A 23,908-nucleotide genomic window follows, 5' to 3' on the forward strand; every position below is an offset into this window, starting at 1 on the left:
TATCTTGATCTAAAGCATTTTCATTTTGTCTCTGCCTCTTAAAACTGCTTGGAAAATGCAAGGGCATTTTTCCTTTTAAAAAAAGCCCCTGAACAATACACCATTTTTGAGACAAAGGCAGAATATTGCTCAAGAAGGATTGTTGAAGCCATGGTTTGAGTTGTGGGGAATGTCAATAACTGACCTAAAGTGAAATCAGTTTACAACTCCTGCAATAAGATATTCAATCACTTTGCCATATGCCTTATTCCTATCTTTCAATTCACATTTTCTTACACAGTTCTAAAACTAGGCTATTTTAACAACCCTGGAAAACTGCATATGGTTACTGTTTCTCCTCCTAATGCAAGGACAACAACTGAAGTATTTTTTCTTCAGCCTAAAAATTTCCCTTTCATTCAATATACTTGATTTCTATTTCTATCAGAATAAACTGTGTCATAAACATAGCGTTTGTGCTTGAGTGTGTCTGTAAATGTGTAGGAATTTTTTCCTGAACTATCTGCTCTCCTTGAAAATGTGACCTCCATGAAGCATACAGAGAATTGAATATGCATAGATACTTGCATACACACTTATTATCTGACAGAAAAAAATCTTTAAAAATTACTACCATAGTTGAAAAAGACAGCAAATTATTAAATTATAATACAAAAGCATTGATAGGTCAGTGCTAAGCAGCCTATAAAAGTGAATTCTCTAACTTGATGTTTACGATTACTGTAAAATGACTAAAACTAAATTAATTAAATCAAATTAATGAATAAAATTACTATAAAATACATCCCCATTTGCTGATTTAAGTGAGGATATTATTCTTAGTTTTATCAAGAATCATATGAAGACAAGCTTAGTAAACACCTGTGGATGCAATAGGCATCTCCATGCATAATAAAGTCAGGAGATCAAAGAACTACAGAGCTGCAATATTGATTACTCTTTTTCATAGCATGAAAATAAAAACAGTGGTCATAATATATTTCCAATTTTTGTAAGGTCCCTGGGGCATATGCTGATCTTAAAATGGGTCAGGAAAAAAAAAGAAGGAATATAATTTTGAAGATATTATGTACAAATAATATTTATGAAGTGCCAGTGAATTTGTATTTCCTTCTTCTTCCTTTTCTGCAAACAGTCTCACTAAGATGAAAGAATAGAAAAGACATTTCCTTGTTGCCAGTATTCTTGTCATATTTTTAATAAAGGACAAAAATACATATTAATTTCTAAAGAGCATAAGGACACCTTAACAGAAATAGGGGAACTTTCACAAAGGAAGAAATCAGAAATTCATGCAAAAAAAGGGTAAAATTCATCCTTGGAAAAAGTCCAGCACATAGTCCACATCCCATTAAATTTTACTGTAACAACTTCATTGAATCTCATGTAATGTTGTGCCCAATGTCTGCTCCCAGGATGGATTTCACACAGGATAATGGAATACAGAACAAAGGCCAAAGAAAGCATTAAGAGCTGTAATGTTTACAGGACATATATAAAATATATTCTGCCTAGACATAAATAAAGTTTGAAGCAGCATCAGTAGATGCAGCTGCAGGTTAAGGTTTTGAATGAACCAACAGTTGTTTTTTTCACATCCTAAACTTATCTGAAGAGGAGGCCCTTGCTGTGCCCATGCTATTCTCTTACCACTTATTATTCCCTCTTTAGTATTCTTTTCTTCAAGCCTTCAGTACAAGATCAAGCATTATAACCTACCCCCCATACAATACATCCCCCGTGTCTTTGCAAAATAACTCCCTGCTTACAAAAGGCTAAAGATCACCTGCGACAGACAACTCAGGATCACCTGAGTTTCAACTGCTACACACTTTAACCTTTAGTCAAAAACAGATCTGTAGGAAGAGGGATTACTTTTCCTCCCCCCACCAAATCCCATCGGTAGTTTCTGAAGCCAAATTCATGTGTAAGTGTTCATGTGTAAGTAGAAAACAAGAACCAAAAACCAATGCTAGTTTTAGGAAGTGGAATGTTTTCCATATTTTTTAACAGAATTGAAGCTATTTAAAAAGCAGCACCAAAAAAAAAAAAAATAAGTTTTATGGTAATAAAACTGATATGTTCACAATCACAAGCCATATATTTTAATTTAAATTAAATTTTTTGTAGCTGGGTGGGATGAAACTTTTAAAAACCTCTCAGCTTTACCAGTGGTGGAGTTTCATTTTACCACTGTTTGTAATTATCTACTTACACTAACATAACAAATGTGGTGCCTCCAGCAAAAAGCTAAAGGTTGATGAGAAAGAGAATGAAAAAGCACCTAAATGTTAGACTAGTCAGCAAGATTTTCAAGTTTGTTAAAATTAATACAAGCTATCATTAGAGTACTCTACAGTTCAGTGCTTCATAAATAGGAAAAACAAAGCAGTAATGTTTTCTGTAGCTTTCAGCTTCACTTTTATGGGGTTTCATCTTCCTCTAACAAATCAGGATGCAGAACAGCTCATAAAGCTTCCAGTATAGGCCAACAGTATAATAATTCACTGTGTGCGTCCTGAGCCACTTACAACTTGAATGCATCCGGAATGATTGAAAAAATATATCCTAATTACATAAAATACAACAGCCAAGAGCAAAGAATTATCTCTCTCTGCTCTAGGGTGAAGGTGGAGAGCTCTTCAACACTTTGTCTGCTTCTCTGACTGACCCAGTCTCGGCAGAGAAAAATAAAAAAGCTTCTTCACTTCTGCCTGCTGAGTCCTGGGTACTGAAGAACAGTAGGGTTCCATCCAACTGGTGACTGATATTTTCTAAAATGAAATAAAACATCAAAGTATAACTCAATAATTTATGCAGCAAAAAGCATGGCAAAGTGGTTCAGACTGAGTACTGAGGCTGCTTCAGAAAATGACATTGTAGGAGAATCAGTGCCAACTAACTTCAAATTTTGAAAGCTTATTCACAATGAATGAGTGCATTACTTACCATATGATTTTATCAGGATAGAAGGTAATTCCCACAATGTTTTAAGTCATTCACAGCCTTGATCACTAGTGGTGAAGTTTTCTGGATGTGCCAAGAAATCAAGAGTATCAGAAAGGGTGAAATAATTCTTTGGTAATACACTGAGTTACTCAAATACTGTTTTAAAAATGTTTGAAATTTTGAATGATTAATTTATTTAGAGAATCATAGAGCATTTCTTAATAAAGGTTCTATGCAGGAAATCATACACCTCTTACTCAGATGCCTATAGTACAATCAAATCTTATTACACTAAGAAATATTTGATTGACCTGACTCACAAAAACATCTAAAAAATCATGGAAAATCAAGTGAAAATAAATATTGGGCTACAATCCCAAAAACATAAACCTATGTCTTTGTATATAATCAATTATCAAGAGCTATTAAAAGCCCCTGGTCCAACTAGGGACTGCTGAACAGAGAAGGAAAATATTTGGCCTGCATAGATCTGAAGGTCTTTTGGGCTCTTCAGTGATGCAAGGATTTGACAAAGAAATATATATATATATGTAGAAAACCAAAAGCATATGGTTCTAAAAATGGACATAATAGTTTTAACATTCACAAAATACTTGGAATATGTAGCGTCCAGATACCAGGACTTCTTTATTTTTGAATGAAAGGTGCCAGATTCCAAAACAAAGCAAGAGAGAGATTTTTGGGTTTTTCTGAAGTGCTAGAAGAAGGTAGAAAAATGAGTGTCCTCACTTTTTTATATATAAAATTAAAGAAGGAGAAAAAGCATGGGATCAATCCAAAATCAAATTTTTCAGTGGCAATCTGGGAATTCCCATGCAAGTCAGCAGCACTTCTCTGCTCTGGAACTGCAACACCCAATCACTACTTTTACCATGTTCAAAACCACTGTTTCTAAAAAGCATAAATAAATAATCTTTCTTTCAGGTATGAAATGCATGTTAGAGGAACTGCAAACATGAACTGAAATGTCAGCTTACTATTACCATCATTTTACAAGGTTGCAACACATAAAATAGGGAATTATCTTTCTCTTTTAGGAGAGGAACAACAATAATTATCATTACCCAGGGCTTTTCCAAGTCTAATATTTTTCTCCTTATCCATTACTTAAAAAGGAATTTTTCTACATGCTTTAAGCATGTATTTTTATCTCTCTTTATATTCAGAGGCCATCTGGTAACAGAATCAATCTCAGAAGAACAGAGGCATCAAAAAGAGTTAACAAAGTCCAGATAAGTGTTCCTTACTGGTAAATGTTTCACCATGAATCAGTCAGTGACTCAAAATTTCTGCCACCTTCTGCTCAGCTGTGTGTTATGTTGTAACCATTCATCAAGGAGGAAATCCATAAATTCATGACATATCCACAAAGCAGAATTTTAATAACAGATTATAAGACTGGTGAGAGATTCTGCCAGCATATTCCTGTAAATATTTATAGTTCTCTGACAAGTATGACTGAGATTCAAGACCTGTAAGAAAGTCCTGTCTCCCTGTCTAAGTATGATGGTAGGGCCAGTGAGTTTAACTTGTTACTCAGTTTGGATTTATTAGTATGGAATTCTTTCTTCTCAATCCTGTAGAGCAGAGAGAAGTGACAGACAAATATATGAGGCAGTGAAACAAAAAAAAAAAAAAAGGTATGCCATTTCCACTATAATTAAGTCCATTTGGCTTCAGCTTTAGAAGCAAGCTATTTTAGGCTCTCTAGTGATGCAAGGACTTAACAGACAATGAAATATATATTAAAAACCTGAAAGCAAATATGTGTAAAAATGTCCATAATATTTCATTCATCTATATGCTTTAATCCTGGTGAGGATTATGGAAGGGATTTACAATTTAAATTTTAATATCACACTGCCTTATAAAACCCCCGATTTTTTGCTTTGGTTTGTATAAGTAATTCTAAAAACCCTCACAACAGCAATCACTCCCAAGTTTTCTGATTTTATATCAAAATGAAACAGGAAGCTTCTGCTTGACCCCAAACTGTCTCATCAATGGTTTCTCAGGGTCTGCTCTCTGCACTGCTGGCAGCCTGCCAGGAGCCATGGCCCCCTGCCACCAAAGTGCCACCCGAACCAGGAGTGTCCATCGCCTCCACAAGCAGAGCAAGGGGAAAACCTTGTCTGGACACCAGTCCTGGGCCTCTCCCTTTGACCACTCCTCGGTCACAGTCCCTGAAAAGCTATCCTTGTTTTGACAGGGTGCTGAAATTGGTATGAAAACACGCCCCAGGTATGGTTTGAAGGTTAAAGAAGCTGAAGCATTTCTCCCAGCACAGAAATACCAAGTGCCTCGTGAAGGGATGGCAATAGCTGTCAGGAGTTTCTGTGGAGTGCCATCTTCTCGAACTGTCAGGCACTGGCTTTATTCACAAATCTGTGAATCTCTGAGAATGCTACAGGCAAAAATCCTACCCCTGTGGTGTGTCTCCAGCAGCTTCTCAGGAGCTTTAAAACCTAGGCCTTAGAGTCTTTTCTCATTAATTTTGAGCAGCAGAACACAAAGGGAGAATTCAGTTTGTCTACTTTGTCACTGCTCAATAGATGAAATTCACAGAGGAAATGTCACAGAGCCCAAAGTCCCCAAACAACAATGTTGCAATCTGACTTTTCTTTCATTTGGGAAGATGTGGTTATCTTTGAATAAAGACCTCACATCCCCGGTAGTGATCAGTTCCACAAAATTTTTGTGTCAGTTGTGCTGAATTTGAATATGCTGTAAACTTAGGACAAAATGCTGCCTCAACTTTGTCTGACATCAATACAGCTTTAATGAATCTGACCCTCCAATTCTCAGCTCTCCAAGCCAGCAGCTCTGGTGCAATGAACGGACACATTGTTTAGCATACATTTTTTAAATCTCATTTAATTTTATAGTAGATTTTTTGTCTTAAAACCTTACACTTTTATTGAGCAATTAAGCTGCGTTCTCAGTCAAGGGGAAGAAATTCTCATAAAATAGAAATAAGCTAAGCAGAAATTTCTAGACAGAAGTTGCATTTTTATTTCCTCCACCATAATAGGAACAAGTATTTGCTTTGTAAAATAAGATGCAGAGTCTTCTAAAGAGCTGAAAATGACAATTGATTTATTTTTTTTTTCCCTGAAGTGAGATGAAGGTTAGAGTTCTTGGTATAACAAACTGCTTCTGGCATACTGGCCTTATTAGATCAGTCAAATAAAGTGAACAATAGTTGTTGGAATCTTTTTCTGACTGATGGCTGTTTTCAATGCATCACATGCTGAATTTTTTTCCAGAAAGCACGTTTGTTTTAATGAGAACATTTTAAAGGTAACCTTGCTGCTATCGAACTATACAATTCTGTATCTGTTGTAAAGAGTTCTGGTGTCAAGGCAAGATGACTGGAGACCTCCTTGTGATGGTTCAGTGACTACCAGTGAATTTTTCACATGAGGCTTAAAAGCATAAAATATCTTGCACAGTACCTGAGTATGTCTTCAACTACAATAATTATAAAATTCGGTTTTAACAAATGTGAATTTGAAGGAGATTGCTATTTGTAAGACAGCATCAATGATTTTTATTTCACCTCCATTCTTATTAAGTTTCTCTGGTAGCTTAGCCACCATGAATAAGAAAGGAAAAATGTACACTTAAAATAAACACATGAAACTCCCTAGAATATTAAGACCCTCACCATTATGTATTTCATTTGAAAAAAACATTAAACCACAAAACCAGTGCTAATCTATGGAGACATCCTTTCTTTTTTGCTAACTAAATGCCACTGAACAAGTAAAACAGTTGAACAATATGTCTTCTAGAAGACATTCACAACGTTGTTCAAATATGTCTATATATGTATTATGGATACCTACCCACTAAAGTTACATGTTCAATGAACACAAGTACCTTAAAAATTATTTGCATAGGGAAGACATCCATGCAGCAGTAGAGTGGCCAGAAATATATGACAAGCTGTTCTAAGACTGAACAACAGCTTTATGAATACACATGCAGTTCTGGTGTCCCCAATGTAAGAAGGGCATGGAAGAGTTGGAGCAAGTCCAGGAGAGGCAATGAAGTTAATAAGAGGATTAGAGTAGCTTTGCTGTGAAGATGGGCTGAGACAGTTGGGGCTGCTCAGCCTGGAGAAGAGAAGGTTTGGTGGAGACCTCATAGCAACCTTCCAGTGCCTGAAGGAAGCCAGAGAGAGACCCTTCACAAGGAACTGTACTTATGGGAAAAGAAGGAACGAGGTCAAACTGAAAGGCAAGAAATTTAGGTCAGATGTAAAGAAGAAATTCTTTACAGTGAGGGTGGTGAGACACTGGAACAGGTTGCTTGAGGAGGTTGTGGTGATAGTGAAATCAGCCAGATAGAAACTTTCTAACACAGTTTTGAGCATTAGAAAGCAGGTGTTCTTTATTACATGTGCTGGCCACTCGGGGGAATCCTTCCTCCATTCGTGTGTGACAAGTGTTGGAACAGAGTTTTTATCACTCACACTGATTACATATCCATTAGCTATCCCACTTCCTTGACCTTATTTGACATAGTCACACCCTTACGACAGAAGTCTGACCCATAAGTCAGAAGTCCTGATATGGTTCTTTGGTCTGTCTTCAATGTCCAGTGTCCTTTTTAGGTGTCTGTTCCTTGACCCCTGCTTTTGAGTGATCACAATATTATCATTCTGCATAACTTCTGCTTTATCAGCTCTGCAGAGCTGAGCTGGTATTCTGCTTGTATTTTGCATAATTTCTGTTTGCCTAAGTTGCATACTTTATTTCTCCAAAGTTCTGCTGCTATGTTCTACTGTCCTTGATAAGAGTAAATATTGCTCTGCTCTACTAGCCTTATCAAGTGAGTAAAACACTGTTGTGTTCTGCTGTCCTTATCAGTGGATGCTCCATCCCTGGAAATGTTCAAGCCCAGCTTGGATGGGGCTCTGAGCAACCTGGTACAGTGGGAAGTGTCCCTACCCATGGCAACAAGGTTGGAACTTCATCTTCAAGGTCCCTTCCAACATAAACTATTTTATGATTCTATACTTAAAAACTGTTTGAGGCCTGAATGTAGCAGAGATGTGTTTTGGCATCCACAAGAATCCTGGCACCAATAGCATAAAAATAATAGTATGTAGAGCTCTTTATGTATACGTTGCATAAATGAATTATTATTTCAATAATGCAACTTTCTATGGGATTGTAATCGTAGTCCTTTCTAAGAAAGAATCCTACTGATCCTATCTGAAAAGCAAGGCCACATGAAACTGCTGCACCACAATAGAAAGACATCTATTACATTAATTCTTCTGAAGCATGAATGGAAGTTGCAAGAAAGTGCTTTTATTAATTGTTCTAGTCTAGTTTACAGAAGATTGAAAATTCTCTACCTAAACAGCCTTTAACAACAGATACTGATTTTATCAAATCAAAATATATCATATCATCATACCAGCAAAATCTCTTTACTTCACTCACATATAAGAAAAAAATTGTCAAGAAGTTTCTTTGAAATATAATACATAGTATGAATAATTATATTATTATTATATTATAATAAAAATAATATTACATTAATTCATACTAAATAGGAGTGCAATGTAGTTGCAACTGTGTTATTTGAAGTGTTCCAGTAACTTCAATACTAGGCACTAAAATCTCAACAACAAGGTTTCTTCCAGTATGTACTAAATCCCTGTCCTGGGGTGTCCCCAAACCAGGACAATACCTTGCACTTATCATTTTGGAATGATCGTTTTGAATGTCATTCCAAAGATATTTTGCCTGCATGTTCCAATTTAGGAAAAAAAAATAAAAAATTGCTATACTTATTTCTGATGAAATATTCCAAATTTTGACCAGTCTCAATTGAAGTCATGCTCCAGTTCATGCTTCATCCCTTTTACAGTGCACTGTATTGCACTGTGTGGAAAACTGAAGAGTTATAACTCTGAACTCTAATGACTCTTAGATCAATAAAGCACTGTGACATGATGTAATCCCAGGTGAAAGGAAAATTGAGCTGGCAATTGACATCTCGGATCTGCCAGTTCCTTACATTCACAGAGACATTATTATTTAGTCTGGTTGAAAGAAATATTCTAATATAACCAAAGGTCAGTGTTGAGTAATAAATCTGAAGCTAGAGTCAGTTTATCATAATACTGTCATGTAAAAGTCACAATGTGTAAGTAAAGGTCAATTTTAGCAAGTCATATTCAAGTGTTTTTCACGTGTGGTATGGCACAAAAACCCTATTCTGTGTTATGTGATAAGTAAATACCGAAAGGTATAACAGTCACTAAATAACATAATAAAATTATCTAATTTTAATCCTGTTGTGCATCAGATTTTCAGATTGCACCATCATTCCAGTCATTCTTTTTCATTTTTCAGCACTTCCCCTTTCACCTTACCACACATTCTCCTCCAGTGATAACAAGAAAGAATATTAGCTCATTCTACAGGTGTTTCTGTGGACTTCTGTTTTTTGGTTCACTGAAAGCATCGAGGGATTGCCATACTATTTAAGGAGAGTTTGACCTAGGAATCAAGCTAAAGAAATACTATGTACCTTGCTGTGATTCTTTTTTGTAAACTTTTAAATTGATGTAACAGTACTGTTGAACTTTTCTGTCAGCAGAGTCTAAAGGTTTAAAAGCAGCACTCTTGTCAATCAGCTGAAAATATGAAAGCATTCACATACTGGACTAGTTTCTCTTTAGGACTGCACATTTCAGCTGGAAACCCCTTCTGTGAATCAAGACTTGCTATCCAAACCTGTGGTCTTGAGAAAGTAACATCAATGTGGGAGTTGTTTTACACTGAAAATCATGTCAGTGTTACTGTTTGAATATTACATCTTGATGAGAATTAAAAATACATAGATTACATAACAGGGCATACAATGTAGCCTCATGCTCCCTAATAGAATGCAATTGAATCATTGTAGTGGCTGGGTCAAGAGGTAGGCAAGAACTGTGAGTAATTAGTTTGCAAATGACTAATGCAAACATGATAGGTTTAAAAAAAAAAAAAAAAGAAACAAAACCCTTGTAGGACACAGATTATAATCAATGTCCTTTCTGGACTTCTTACTAATTATATTTACTATCAGAGATCCACTGAACTTTTCCACTGCTGTAGACATTTGTATCATAATTGCCATTATCAAACCTTTTATGAAGGCTTGCCAGACATCGTTACTATTCACCAACTTTTTTCCTTGCCTCTTCCTATGCCTTACCAGAGTGTTTAGTATAGAGATGGTGGACATCAAGAAGAATTCAATTTATGAAAATTATATCCACTCCGATCTTTTATTTCAGGAGCAGAAGAGGTTGTGCAAAATTTAAATGTTTTATCATGGCACATTAATTTACAGAGAAGAAATTTCCAGAACTCTGTCTTTTCCCTTTCATCAATTTAGTCATCGCAACATTTTCTTCCTAGTCTAATCATACATAAATTTTATGCTATTTCTAATTATTTAGTTCTTTAAAATGAGCTGTATACCTCTACCAAGACTCCTAATTTTTTCATGCAACATCCATTAAAGGTACTCATAAAAACAAGCAATAGTAAATACCATCTGTTGTCTTTGCTTCCCTCCCTGTCTCACCATCAGGCATTTGTACACATGGATAAACCTGAGCCTTTTTTCTCTAGGCTGAACAGTCCCAGCTCTCTCAGTATTTCCTCATATAGAAGGTGCTGCAAGCCCTTAATCATCTTCGTGTGCTTTGCTAGACTGGCTGCAGTTTGTCCTAGCGGTGAGACGACCTAGAGAGAGCACTCCAGATTTGTCTCACCAGTAGAGAGGAAAGGAATCATCAATGTTTCCCAGATTATTATTATTATTTAACCCATAGAAACTAGGTAGACCTTTTGCAAAAGGAATTTTCTTTTATCTTTCCAATATCCTTCTATATATGCATAACATACTGGTTTGCACTTCTTGGCAGTTTACTCAAGACCTGTTATTAAAGAACTATTACTTAGATGCTAGTTCCCCTTGGAATTTCAAAAACTAGCTAAGGATTTCGTCTTATCATGTTTATCAAACCAAAGTTTCTTGTCCATACAGTTTGCAAGATGTTTTACCTCCCATGATATCTGTGTTTTACTTACTACATCCTGATTTTGCAGAAGATGCTTTCCCAGTCCTTTCTCCTCACATACATGTGCTACTCTGAAATCTATTACATTAACTAAATATTTTTCACACATCACTTTTCAATCATTAAAATGACCTCAGGGATGAATAGTAGCAAAAGAAAAAAGATGAACACAAGTTTTATAACAAGTTGTTATAATTCGTATTTCAACCATAACTCTTGGATAAAATATGTTAAACCTTCACATACCATAACACACCATCTTTTTATTCCTTTACAATTCCTTGTTTCAGACATAATAGGGACCAATTTAGTTGTAGACATAGTGCGAAAAAATAAAACATCAGTGGGAAAATAAAAGCCATCTCCCACACTAATCAAAGAAAATACAAATATAAAGAAAAGTTTTAGTTAGACTTGATACTCTCTGGTGCGTTTGCGATTTGTATTTCTTACGGTTAAAAAAGAAACAGCTATTCAGACAGCTCTAAATATCCTGTGCAGTAATCTTAGAATTTATGGGTACCTGCTGGTTACAGTTACATAGTATTTTGAATATAATGGCTTAGCTTTATCTTATTGCCATGCTAACCACTGCAGGCTCCATTACCTTTCAAGTACCTATCATAAATGCTGCCATTAGCCATAGCCTCTTTTATGCGATACTGTTCCTAATTTTTCCAGATTTAACAATTAAATCACTGTTCTTCATAATTTTATCTGTCTTACCTGATGAAAAAGTGCCTTTGATTCTAACTAGATCAGGTTAATTTCAGTCTTGCTTTCTTTCTACTTTCTTTTATAACTATGTTGCTTTTGGTTCAGGTTTTGACAGAACTCAACTAGAATGCCAAGTTCTACATTTCTTTGAAGTGAAGGGCATTGAATCAGGTTAAATGTGGAAATACAAGCTTCCTAATTATGTATGTTACCACTCTGCAGAACCATTAATCTTTTAAAAATAACACACTTGTGCTTCAGAAAGCACTGAATGGGTTGTTGGCTCTCAACAGAAAACATGAACAGTAATGCAAATGCACAATCACTCTTGCAGGGGGAACTTTGGAATGATTTGAGCTCCAAGCTTTCTCATTTGTGAGCAAGACCCAGCTACTACTGCTGAAGAGCATGAAATTGAGCTGTCATTACTTACTCATTATATTTTATAGAGCTAGGAATCATTAGGAATCAAGGATGTGAGTAATGAAAAATGGAGAGGTTATTTGTATCAAATTCTTACTGTTATACCTCTCTTTCCAATTTAGTGTTATTCAAATTTGTCCAAAATTATTCAAGTATATTTTATTTTTATAAAATCTTCCTTATATGTCAATATCAGAAAGGTAACTTTCATCCTATTCCCTTCTCACAGTGATCCACCTCTAAGGCATTCCTTAAAGTCTAATTTATCTCTGATTCTTAACTACCATTTTAAGACTGTTCACCTTTTCCAAATATCCTCTGCCTTCAGAAATCAATGGCAAGCTTATGCTGTTTGAGATTAGCCCCTGAAAGTGAAATATGATGAAATATGTCCAGTATGAGGGCAATTTGAGAGAATTGGGGCTGCTCTGCCTGGGGAAGAAAGCTGAAGAACTTCTGACATGGGCAGGGAGTAATAGGACAAGGAGGAGTGGCCTGAAACTGAAAGAGGGCAGGTTTAGATTAGATATTAGGAAGAAATTCTTTTCTGTGAGGTAGTGAGGCTCTAGAATCGCTTGCCCAGAGAAGTGGTTGCCCCATCCTGGAAATGCTGAAGGCCAGGTTGGATGGGGCTTTGAGCAACCTGTGGAAGGTGTCCCTGGCCATGTTGAGGACATTGGAACAAGAGGATCTTGAAGGTCCCTTCCAATCCCAACAATTCTATGAAAAGATGACTCTTACAGCAGCTTGGATAATAAATTAAAGGGTGTCTTCACTGTAATTTTAATGCAACAAGGTAAAAATAAATTCAAAATAGAGTATCATACCAAATACTAGAAAGAAAGTTAACTCTCTTTGGATCAAGTAAGGATGCACGTCATTTTGACAGCAGTGCTCCAAAGCCCTCACAATTGTATATTTGTAATGTGATGGGACATTTTTTTTCTCATCCACAGACCACCTGGCCAAGTAAGACAAATAGGTCTTTCTGAGGAGTGTGGAATCACCTACTGCCTTCACACTACTGATCCTGATATCAAGGTTTGAATAGTAATGCACTGTATTTATAAATTCAAAGTCAAATTGGAATTTTATGGTACTAAATTTAGTGCTCTGGGTCTCTAGTTCCACTAGCACCGCAAGATAAAACATCATTTTTTAGAACTTGAAATCTTGGACTCATTTTAGGTGTAACCATTTAGTTCTAATTGTAGAAAATCCTATGACTACCTATAAAGCCCAACATATTCACATATTTTTCCCTTCACACTGTGAAGAATTTAGTAAATACAGCCTTACTTATAAGTAGCTTTTTCATTGAAGCCTTTGAATGGGCATGGTAGGAGAGCAAAACAAGACACAAAAAATTACTTGACTGTATTTATAAAGTTCATGATAAAGAAAAATAATTTCCAAACTGACCCTGAAAATGCAAGCTAATTCTTAGTGCACCTATTTGACAAGTACTGCTCTGGCAGGCTTACAGAACACTTAGAAATTAAGAGGAAGGCAGGACTGGAAAGAAAGCTAATTAATTAGCACTTTTAGTATCTCATATGCAAAGGACAACGTGGGCTTGTAAACAGCATTACTGTAGTATCCCTAGTGCTAAACAAGATGTGGAAGAATATGGGGGAACACGGAGGGTTCCTTCCACACAAACTTTGCTAAGGGAATAATTAGATGACAGTACTCAAAAAAATCAAGTCAATCTACTTTCAAATGTTCACTCCACTTATGAAACATGGAAATTTAGGAGTCATGGATGTTAAAAACCAGTTTTCAGCATAGCATTTGCCCTAAGCCTTGCTCCAGGCACCTGTATTAGTAGCAGAATGATGTCTAGTTTCATCCAGAGCAGCCACACTCTTCCACCTGAACACAGGCTGACTTACAGATCTTAAACCTTTTGCAAACCTGGTACTGGAACCCCTCCAAGGTTTCAGATTTTCTGCATGGCATTGATCATTTGATGCTGCTGCAGGGACAGAACAAATATACAGTGGCAAACTAAGGCTAGTTACACCTCTGCCTGGCTTCTACAAGCAGGAGTGCTTTTTGGCTCCTGAGCACAAATTTTCCTTACGGCACTGTGAGCACAATTTTGTATTCCAAAATTTTGTATTCCAGTTTGGGCACAGAACAAGATTTGGAGTAAAATACAGCTCTGTAAAGACTTCACAGTGGTATCAGAGTTTCATCTTGTAGAGGTGACTTGATTTTTCCCACAATTCATTAGGCAAATTAAATTTTGTTGTAAGAACTGTCTCACTGTTTTCAATAACAAAAATAAAATAGTTCTGTATATGAATAACTGACACTGAATATGATCCAGACCCTTTCTAGGCATAAAGATATTTTACAAATATACACTACTTAAACCCTTAAATGTAGCATGCCCCCTAATGTAAACATTAAAACTAAAGACTTAATACTCTCTTACAACAACTTATCAGAAAAGGTAGTAGAGTAGCTACATCAAATTTTGCTCTCAACATGTAAAAGATGAATTTTCAATTATTAAAACTAAGACTTATCAGTGTAACTGTTTCAGAATGTGTATGCTGTGACCATAAATTTGCTATTGTAGTACTGCTGCAGGAGTTTATCTACGATGTTAAATAGAAATGGAACACTACATAGACACTGGTGTTGTGTCCACTATGAATTTCTATATATATGACTAATAATGTGTTATGCACATATATTGCCTGTGTCTATACAGTAGATACATGCTTACAGAGATAAATGCTGTGAATAAAAATGGTTTCATACCAACTTGAAAGCTCCCACTCTGTCCTAAAGACCTATTACATAGCGTCAGACTAGACAGCAATGAGAAATGAGATTATAATGGTAAGATGAAAATGAAAAATAGCAAAAGGCAGCACTGGAAGTCCTTTTGGTGTTTTATCAATGCAATTACTGAAAGTGTGAATATTTTTTAAAAGACTGGACAGTATGAAAAAAAATGCTAAATGTGTGAACAGAAAATAACTGAACGTAATTGGACATCCTTTATAACATGTATACCTTATAGGCCTTCTTTCCAGAAAAGGAACACTCTTGTAGATTTTGCAATTATGTCATTAAAATGCATTCAAAAATGTCCTCCATCATTCTTCACACTGTTACATATGCATAGGTCAATACAGTCATAATAAGAGAAATGGAAATTTGCTCAGATAAAGAGTGTCTGATGCATGACAGTAGACTTCCACACAAAATCCAAGAAAAGAGTTGCATATGAACAAGAAATAAATGAACAAGCTTAGTGGCTTCGTTATGGAGGATACAGCTTTGAGCAGAAAATGTCATCTAAACCAGATATTCAGGACCAGAAAACTTCAATGTAAGGTACTGCACTTGTTAAACTCTGTTTACATGAGAACATAGATATCCTGCAGTCTCTACATGACGTCACAGGGAAAATTCACCAACACTTCTAACTTTTCTGCAGTTGAAATCCCTAATACTAGGTCTGAATCAGGACTTGGCTGAGCTTTCCAGCAGTTCAGCTACAGAATTCCAAGCCTTACGCAACAAATTGTCTCAAGTTCCATCTTGTAACACAGTTTAAATACACTGCCTTCTCAGGAAGCTTTTGATCTTGAAGTTTCTCACCAGAGGGCTGTGCATGATCACAGTGTTATAACAGATCCATAGTGCTGCAGCAGCGCAGAACTCTCCCTTTTGGGAGGTGCTTGGGCATTCCCACAAAAACCTGGACTTACAGTAACCCTCTGAACTCTGTGTTTTGTGGATTTCCCCCACCCCTGAAGCAAATTGTTCTAAAATTAAATGCAAACACTGATCATCCAGTGTAGTTTCTAATCTGGCCCAGGGGATCTGTTAAAAAGGCTTGAGTTGCCCTTCAGGGGTGGGCAGTAACATGGGGAAACACCTGCAGTTCTCCCCTCACCTCTGAGGACAGCATCCTAAAAATAAGTGGTCCTCAGGCAGGACACACCTGTAAGGAAAACATGAGTCTAACGACAGATATCAGAAATACAATCAGACCTGATGAAATTAAAATATCTAATTTGTGTTATCGACCTCCTGATCCAATTTTCTTTCTAACAAGCACTAGAATTCTGATGGAGTTTATATATAAATTATTCAAAATACCTTGCTTAAAAATAGCATTTCTCTGAGAACTTCAGTTCTATTGTTTCAGGTGGGTTTTTTATGTTTTTGTTTGTTTTTTAATAAAAACAGCTAGCTCTGTAGAACCTAACTTATAACTGCTTTGATTTATCTGCCAAGGCTCTCTTTAGAATACCGTCTTCTACCCTTGGAGACCTAGTGTCAGAGCTGGGAAGCAGCCTCTCATTATACAGAAAAAGGAAAACAAAATTTCATAAAAGGAGAAAAATTAGGAGACTATTACAATGGGAGAATTAAACAGAACCTGGTAGACAAACTGTAATATACTTACAATATATTGTTTGGATCCAGAAAATTTCGACTTTTCTCGCAGAACCTATAGAAGCTACATAAGAAAGGGAAAATTGTTAATACTTATAAATTACATATGTTATGAAATAATATATATTCTATTCTTTACATCAAGTAAATGAATATATTATTATTTTACTATAGTGGTAGTTTGTTTTTTAAATTGAAGGTATTTTTAAACACTCACTTTTTTGATTTGTAGGTTCTTACATATATAAAAAGAAATGATCATCTTTTAACTAACACTTTTCACTCTTATAGAGGTGAGAAAAGAAACGTGAGAAATAAAAACAAGCTTTTAAAAAAAATCTTTACATTTTCTGGTTTTCATTAACAAATTAAGAGAGTTGAAAAATAAATTTATAGAGAGATAGTAAAGACCTAACAATATTAGTATGTAAATTTTCATTTATTACTTAGGAGAAGCTTTTTGATTTTTTTGAAACGTAGATCAAACTTTTTTTTTTTCCAAATTTTCCCTTACATATACTATTCCTATGAAACTGTGGAATACATTCCATAAAATGTTTTAAATAATCTTAGTTTTGGAGATGTAGATGTTTATGAAAATACCTTGCATACAAACAAATGCCATTTCATAATAAAAGGATGTTACTATAGGGACAGTTCAAGTTGTTATGGTAACAAGGTCAGTGAAAAGGGTAAATGAGCTTACAAAATGTTTGGGTATTTTTCTTTGCAGAATGTTTTATAATCAGTTTTCCCATTAAAAGCCTCTTGAACTGATTCTGAGGATAAAGTATGAAACAAAAGAATTATAGAGTAATCATTAATATTCTGAAATATAACTACCTATTTTGTTTACACTCTTTATATGTTAACACATGTGTAATATTTGTATACTCTGAAAGAAAAGAGAGAAAAAGCTCAATGAGATATCCTATTAGCCAGATGCCCATTTCAGTCTAATTTTAAAATTTGCCTAAAAAAGGAAAAAGGCCAGTCACAGTTAGGCAGTTGAAATAGTGCTTCTACTAAAAGCAGTTTTTAGGGCTCATCAGAATTAGCAACTTGGTTGAATCATGTTGTTCTGCAAACTGACTGTAGTGTTGTGCACGCCCTGGAGACAATGTCTGGGACAGCCGGAGCTCCCCTCCGCGCAGCGCGGTTGTGCTTTCACAGACGGGCTGCTGTGTTTGCCCACACCAAGCCTGGCTGGAACCACACCTGAAGGGGATGCCAGGATGGTGTGGAAGGGCACCAGAAGGAAGAGAGAGGGATGTGGTGGACTTCTGGACCACACAGGTGTGAGGCTCAGAGCAGTTTGAGGGTTGCCTTTCATCTCTGTTTCAACGGAGAGCAGCTGCAAGACAAGATATTGATGCTTTTATTCACTGACTGCTTTGAGGTCCTGACCTGATCTTTTGTGTTGCTGACCAATGTGAAACAGGCCCTATTAATTGTTATAGTGCTCTGCCAAAAAAGAGCAACCCTATTCCCTACTTTGCTGGTTTTCAACAATGGTTCAATTGGCTTTTTGAGCATCCCAGGAAGTAATTTCCACACTGAGAGTCAATCTGCCAGATAGATATCAAGTGGAAATAAATCATACTTATGATACTGAAGCAATAAAACTTCCTCTGACTGTCCAAAAAATGCATAAGAGAAATGACAGAAGTACTCCAGTTTACACACTGCAGATTTTCAATAGATGGTCACATATTTTGACCTAACTTACTCTGACTATTATTATGATGCAACCTATCTGGGGCACTTTCAGAGTAGGGAATTTGATCAAAACAGGGAAGAGCAAATGATTATTTTGCTGAAGATATGTATTATATTTTCCTTCTATTATTTTATTATTCTATAGATTTCTAGAAAATCATTTTATAATTTAATTTCTAATTTAAATGTTCCAGAGAAAAAAAGGAATCACTTCTAATTATTGGGCTGTGGGTAAGATCTAGGATATTTTTATGTAAGTAATTTATATTGGAAAAAACAGCCACTCCAGAAACCAGAATTTTTGATCAAGGGTCCAAAAACTGAGTTTGAGCTGTATTTGAAAATCCAGAGAAAGTTATAAATATATATTCTGGCACCTCATCTGAAATTGAAGAAACTTCAGATTAAATGCACTCCTTATGGAAACTTAGAACCTTAGCTCCATGAAGTAACTTCATCTGGCAACAGAGAATACTGTGACATGACAGAGCTTATTAAATACTTCTCTGTAATTAGTGCAGTGTTTGAACTATCACCTAGTAAAGTCTCAAACTGTACCAGACACCCCCACTGGCAGGTCATTAGTCAACTGGAAAACATCCCTTAATTTGGGGACTCTACTACAATAATTGACACTAAACATGATTTCTGGATGCACAAAAAGGGAATTCGCTAGACTCATGCATTCAGTGTTGATGCATCTACAATGGGTGCTGCTAGTAGAAAGTAACCTGAATTCCATCACTTGGAATACTAGTTATTTGAAAAAAAATAAAAAAAAATAATTTTTTTAAAAAAGTTGGCCAATTTGTATGAACAAAGGATAAAAAAAATAAAACCAAACACATTATGTCTTTCCCATTTCTATTATCCACAAGTCTGTCCAGCTGCTATGTGAAGTGTTTAAACAGTAAACTCTATTTAAACATTCAAAAGTAAAATATTTATTCTGTGTGTAAAACTCCTTTCATAGAATAGCACAGAGTTTCATTCTATAATCTCAGCTACTGTGTGTTTCACTGTATGTGGCAAGAAATGCTGCTATTTATAAAACCTGTAAAAATACTTCATAATTAATACTACAAATACTTGATTTTAATTCTTTGCTTATAAAGTGTGTGCAGTTAGGTGTGTCTCCAGAGACAGAGCAGTAGGTACATCCATTATGCATGGAAAAATAAGTTCATTCAGTTATAGACCAGAATAGGCAGCAGTTATAATCTAAGTTGTCTATAGTTTAATACCAGAATACTCTTGATGATGAATTTGCTGTATACACAGAATTTAACAAAAAAGTTCCAGAGATTAAACAGTTTTCAACTGGCCCAGAAGTGCATGGCTAAAGCCTTTACATAATTCTCTTCTTCAAGATGAGATTGATTAGATGTATTGATTATTCCTTCACCGGAGTGAAGCTGCTCCAGTGTAGTGCTTTTACAACCATTTGTCATAAACCAAGGCTCATTCACCCCTGTGGAAAATATTTCAGTATCTTTTGGAGAGACCTAAAATCAGAAATGTAAGTTTTGATAGTATGATGCTGTGGAGCAGCATAAATTCTCTTGCATGATACAAAAACATCAAGTATTTTATCTAGGAAGAATTGTGGCAATATTCATTGGAGTACCACTTTCTACATAGGCAGAAACCTGAAATTAAATGCAAGGATATAGTTCTTGGATATATTCGCTTTTCTTTTATTTGTTTTTGTTATTTATTGACCAAATTCAATAAAAATGCTACCAAGAAATAGTCATACAGAACCAGATCATAAAATAGCAATTCAGGTACCAACATTATTTTTCTATTAACAAAAACGGTAAATTGTACCTCCGTTTTTATTCTGTTATTCATTACTTTCTGAAAATGTTCTTCATATTGTATATTTTATTGTCCCACGTAATCTGTTCTTCAAATTGCACAGCCCACCTATTAATGTTCAGTATATTTTAACCAAATCATAGTTATGATATAGCTCTCCCAATAAAACTATATATATATATGTGTGTGTGTGTGTGTGTGTAAATAAGGAAAAGACCCCATTTGCATGAAAATCAAAGGCTTTCTATGTAAAGAAGTTAGATATAAGTAAGATTATATTTAATTTTCTTCAGCTCCTGAAATAATCTATGAACTACTCTTCTATGCACGGTTCAGCTAAATATTCAGATTATTTAGGACCTCTATTATTCCTTTCCTGGTCTATTTTTATGTATACACAGAGTGCTTTGTCTGAAAAGTGCAAAATGTATGCAGTGCTATTTTACTGTTCTGAAATCTCTGTTTATATATTCCAAGCTAGCTGGAACTTTTTCAAGGACCTTCATTATCTCAGACATTTTGAGAATATTTTGAAAGCTTGAATAAATTGCCTAACCACCAAATGCCTAGGGCAGCTAGGCAGTGTCTGAAGACTTAGTGAATTGAGTGACTCTTAAATTAGACATTTGCATGGTTATTTTTAATTAATCACCATATAAAATGTAATTAGCATGCACCACTTATCACTTGAATAGCAGTTGGCAATTTTTTTTTATTTTGTAAATTCTTCATAGAGCACAGAGTTCAGGAGAAAAGAGGGAATCCCAGAGGCTGATGTCAGGAATAATCAGGGGTGATTTAGTTGGCTGTAGCCCAGGATATAATATGCAGTTTATTTCATTCTTTATTGGTCAGGGTTTTTTAACTTATATGTATACAACTATCCGCGTTCATCATATTTTCCCTTTGTTTTGGAACAGTAATGCTCTTACTAAAAAAACAAAGCTGTAAGACTTGCAGAGAACCTAATTTTCGAGTGCTGTGGGGTTGGATGCTGACTGAAAAGGCATCAGGTAGTACCTAGTGAAGGGCTCCTACTGTCTTCAATGAACATTTGGTTGTGCTGGTATGGATGAAAACCCCTAACACTGCTTTAAAGTGGAGTGAAGAACACACAAGAAGAGCTGTAAGGCAGGAAACACCCCTAGATGAACATTGGGAAGCTGGTTTCTTCCTGTCTGGAGGCAGCCTGCCCTCAGCTAGGATTCAGAGGTACAGATCCTTCCTAACAAAGAAAGGAGTCGATATCAAAAGTTGTTGCACACCCCCAGCACCTCCCAAGACAACAGCTCTCACTTTCCATGGTGCCCAGAGCTGGTAAGCACTTTCAGAATCACACAGATGCACTTTTAAAGGCCACACAGAGAACATTATCTGTGCATGCTTGAACAAGCCCATCCCCTACAGTTACAAGAGATTGGTTGTCTGATCCTGCGGCACACTGATTGTCTGGGCTCATTAACATCTGTTCCTGATGACATGTCTCAAAAGAGCACTTTGTATTTGTTCTGGAACTGTAAGGATTAGAATAATACAAACATTTCTGGGAGACTGTGTTTTCATTCTAACTACCTCTGTAGACAAACAGATAAGACCCCACATAACATCTACAGCTCTGTTTTATATTCTGGCCAGGACAGATTACTGCTACTGAATAAAGAGAAAAATGTTTTGGGTTTTTTTCTTTCTTTCAGCTAAGTACACAAATCTGTTAAAGCTGACTTGACCTGGGCACTAATTTCAAGTTGATGATGTTTCCAGAAGAGCAGCTAAACTCAGATTTAAAAAAGCAGGATAAGCTGACAGCATTCCCCTGCACTGAGGACCCTTTCCCCCAGGAGTCAGCATATGGACCGCATCCTTCATGCCATGCGTCACCGGTGTGCACTGCACTCAAGAGGGTGCACCTGAAACTTCATTTACAATAAAAAGAATTTTATCTTTAGAAAAGTTTTGAAGAATCACCTAATTTGAGGATGAGTTAATTATTACATTGCATTTGAACACTGGCCAAATTCTAGAAATAAGCTGACAAAGGCTTTCTGAAAGCCTTTTTAACCACAGCTCTCAGTTTATTCTTCACTGCACCCAAGCAATATAGAATTATTACTCTTTTGGATTTATACCACTCCTATCTAAGGTTTAGCAGCCTGATTTAAAATAAGATTTCAGCATCTGAAGCACAACTTTGACAGAAGATGGAGACTTAAGCCAGAATTTATCGTTCTAGAAGTCCCTGTTTATCTACCTCAGCACACTTAGAACACTTCAAATAGTCAGGACACTCCAAATCGTCATTGCTGCCTCCACTTATTTATCCCAATAGGTTCTCAGGAGCTGAAAATTTTTCTTCAGCGTATTTCCAAAAAAACCTCAGTCCTGACACTGCTGAGCAGACAGACCATATGACCTCCCTCTAAACCTAATATCATATAAAAATAGTTTCTTTTTTTCCCTGCCCCTGTGATTCTTACCATTTGAAAATGTTCATAGAATGCCTTCAGAATAAAGCTGCCCATAAAGTCATACTAGAGGTCTCTTAATTCTTCTAAATATTGCTTGGAAAAATATTATCAAGAACTTTCATGTAGCAGCTCAGTTGTTAGAGCATCTAAAAATAGAACAAAAAAAGAGAATATGTACAATTATGGTAGAAAAAGAAAAAAAAAGAACTTACCTGTGAAGGGAAGCTCTAAGGGCCAACATTATTTATATATTTTCATGAAACATTAACTGGGTAAGATATGTAAAATACTACACACTAGACTTCTCACAGTAATCAGCTACAATTGGTATCACAGAATTGTAATTACTGAGTTTGGTTCATCCTGCCTTCCCCCTTTCTCTGTCTTAAATGTTTCTTTTAAAGGAGAACTGCCAACACAATGCTCAACACCAGAGTTCCAAAGCAGAAGAAATTAAAACTTAGAGCCTCTCTGGTAGGTAGGTCTAATAGGTATGCTCTGCAGAGGCAATGAATATAATATAGGTCTCTATACTGAAAAGTTCCTCACAGGTTTTGGTTTCCACTCAGGAGATCCATGACTTAAAAGCAAGGCACTATTTTTTAACAATACATAGCTCTCTTTTTTTGATTTAGCCCTAGTTAATTTTTTTTTTTTATGTTCACAACCATGCAAATTAAAAATAAAATTTTTCCATACTAATATTTAGCTAAATCAAGTAGAATAAACCAAATAGCCAGTCTTGAAAAGTACTTGCTCCTAATCACTCTTTTCCCCAGGAGCCTACACATGCCCCAAGCAGGAGGGAATTACTAATGCCTCACCCAAATCTTGCTACCCAGAAATGTTTTCCCTGAACCTGCACCCTTCCAGCAGGCAACTGCTTCAGATTAATCTTTTCCTTTTCCCTGTGTCTGTCCAGTGGGAATGTTTCCCAATTTATTTTTCCAGCAAATGCTCATCAGCTTTTCATGTACACTTGAGAGTACAACATAGATATTATCCTAATGAAAGTGCCATTTTTTGCTACTTCAGTAGGTGCTAATAAAATGTCTTTTTTCCCTATCAACACCCTTTAACATACCATTTGTTTTAAGCTGCCTATATGCTTGTAAACAGCTAAGATTGCTGTAAATTGATCCACCTGACACCATTCTTTATGGTGTGGATAGTCAGGATAAAGAGAAGGCCAGGTTAATTAAAAAAATGTGTTAATTAGGTAATTAACACACCACACTTCTCTGTATTGGGTAGAAAGGAGGAGAAA

General features: G+C 35.9%; 1 long non-coding RNA gene across 1 annotated transcript; it reads right to left on the reverse strand.

Annotated features, from left to right (window-relative positions):
• Positions 1-1,165: 1,165 nt before the first annotated feature.
• LOC111928373 (uncharacterized) lies at positions 1,166-23,708 on the reverse strand. The gene is made up of 4 exons (XR_015287175.1): positions 22,854-23,708; positions 17,855-17,990; positions 16,647-16,700; positions 1,166-2,774 (listed from the first exon to the last, which is right to left on the reverse strand). It is a non-coding gene; the product is annotated as an uncharacterized LOC111928373 (long non-coding RNA).
• Between the last annotated feature and the right edge of the window lie 200 nt (positions 23,709-23,908).

This window comes from Cyanistes caeruleus, chromosome 5, assembly GCF_971803275.1.
Source record: "Cyanistes caeruleus chromosome 5, bCyaCae1.hap1.1, whole genome shotgun sequence".
NCBI lineage: Eukaryota > Metazoa > Chordata > Aves > Passeriformes > Paridae > Cyanistes > Cyanistes caeruleus.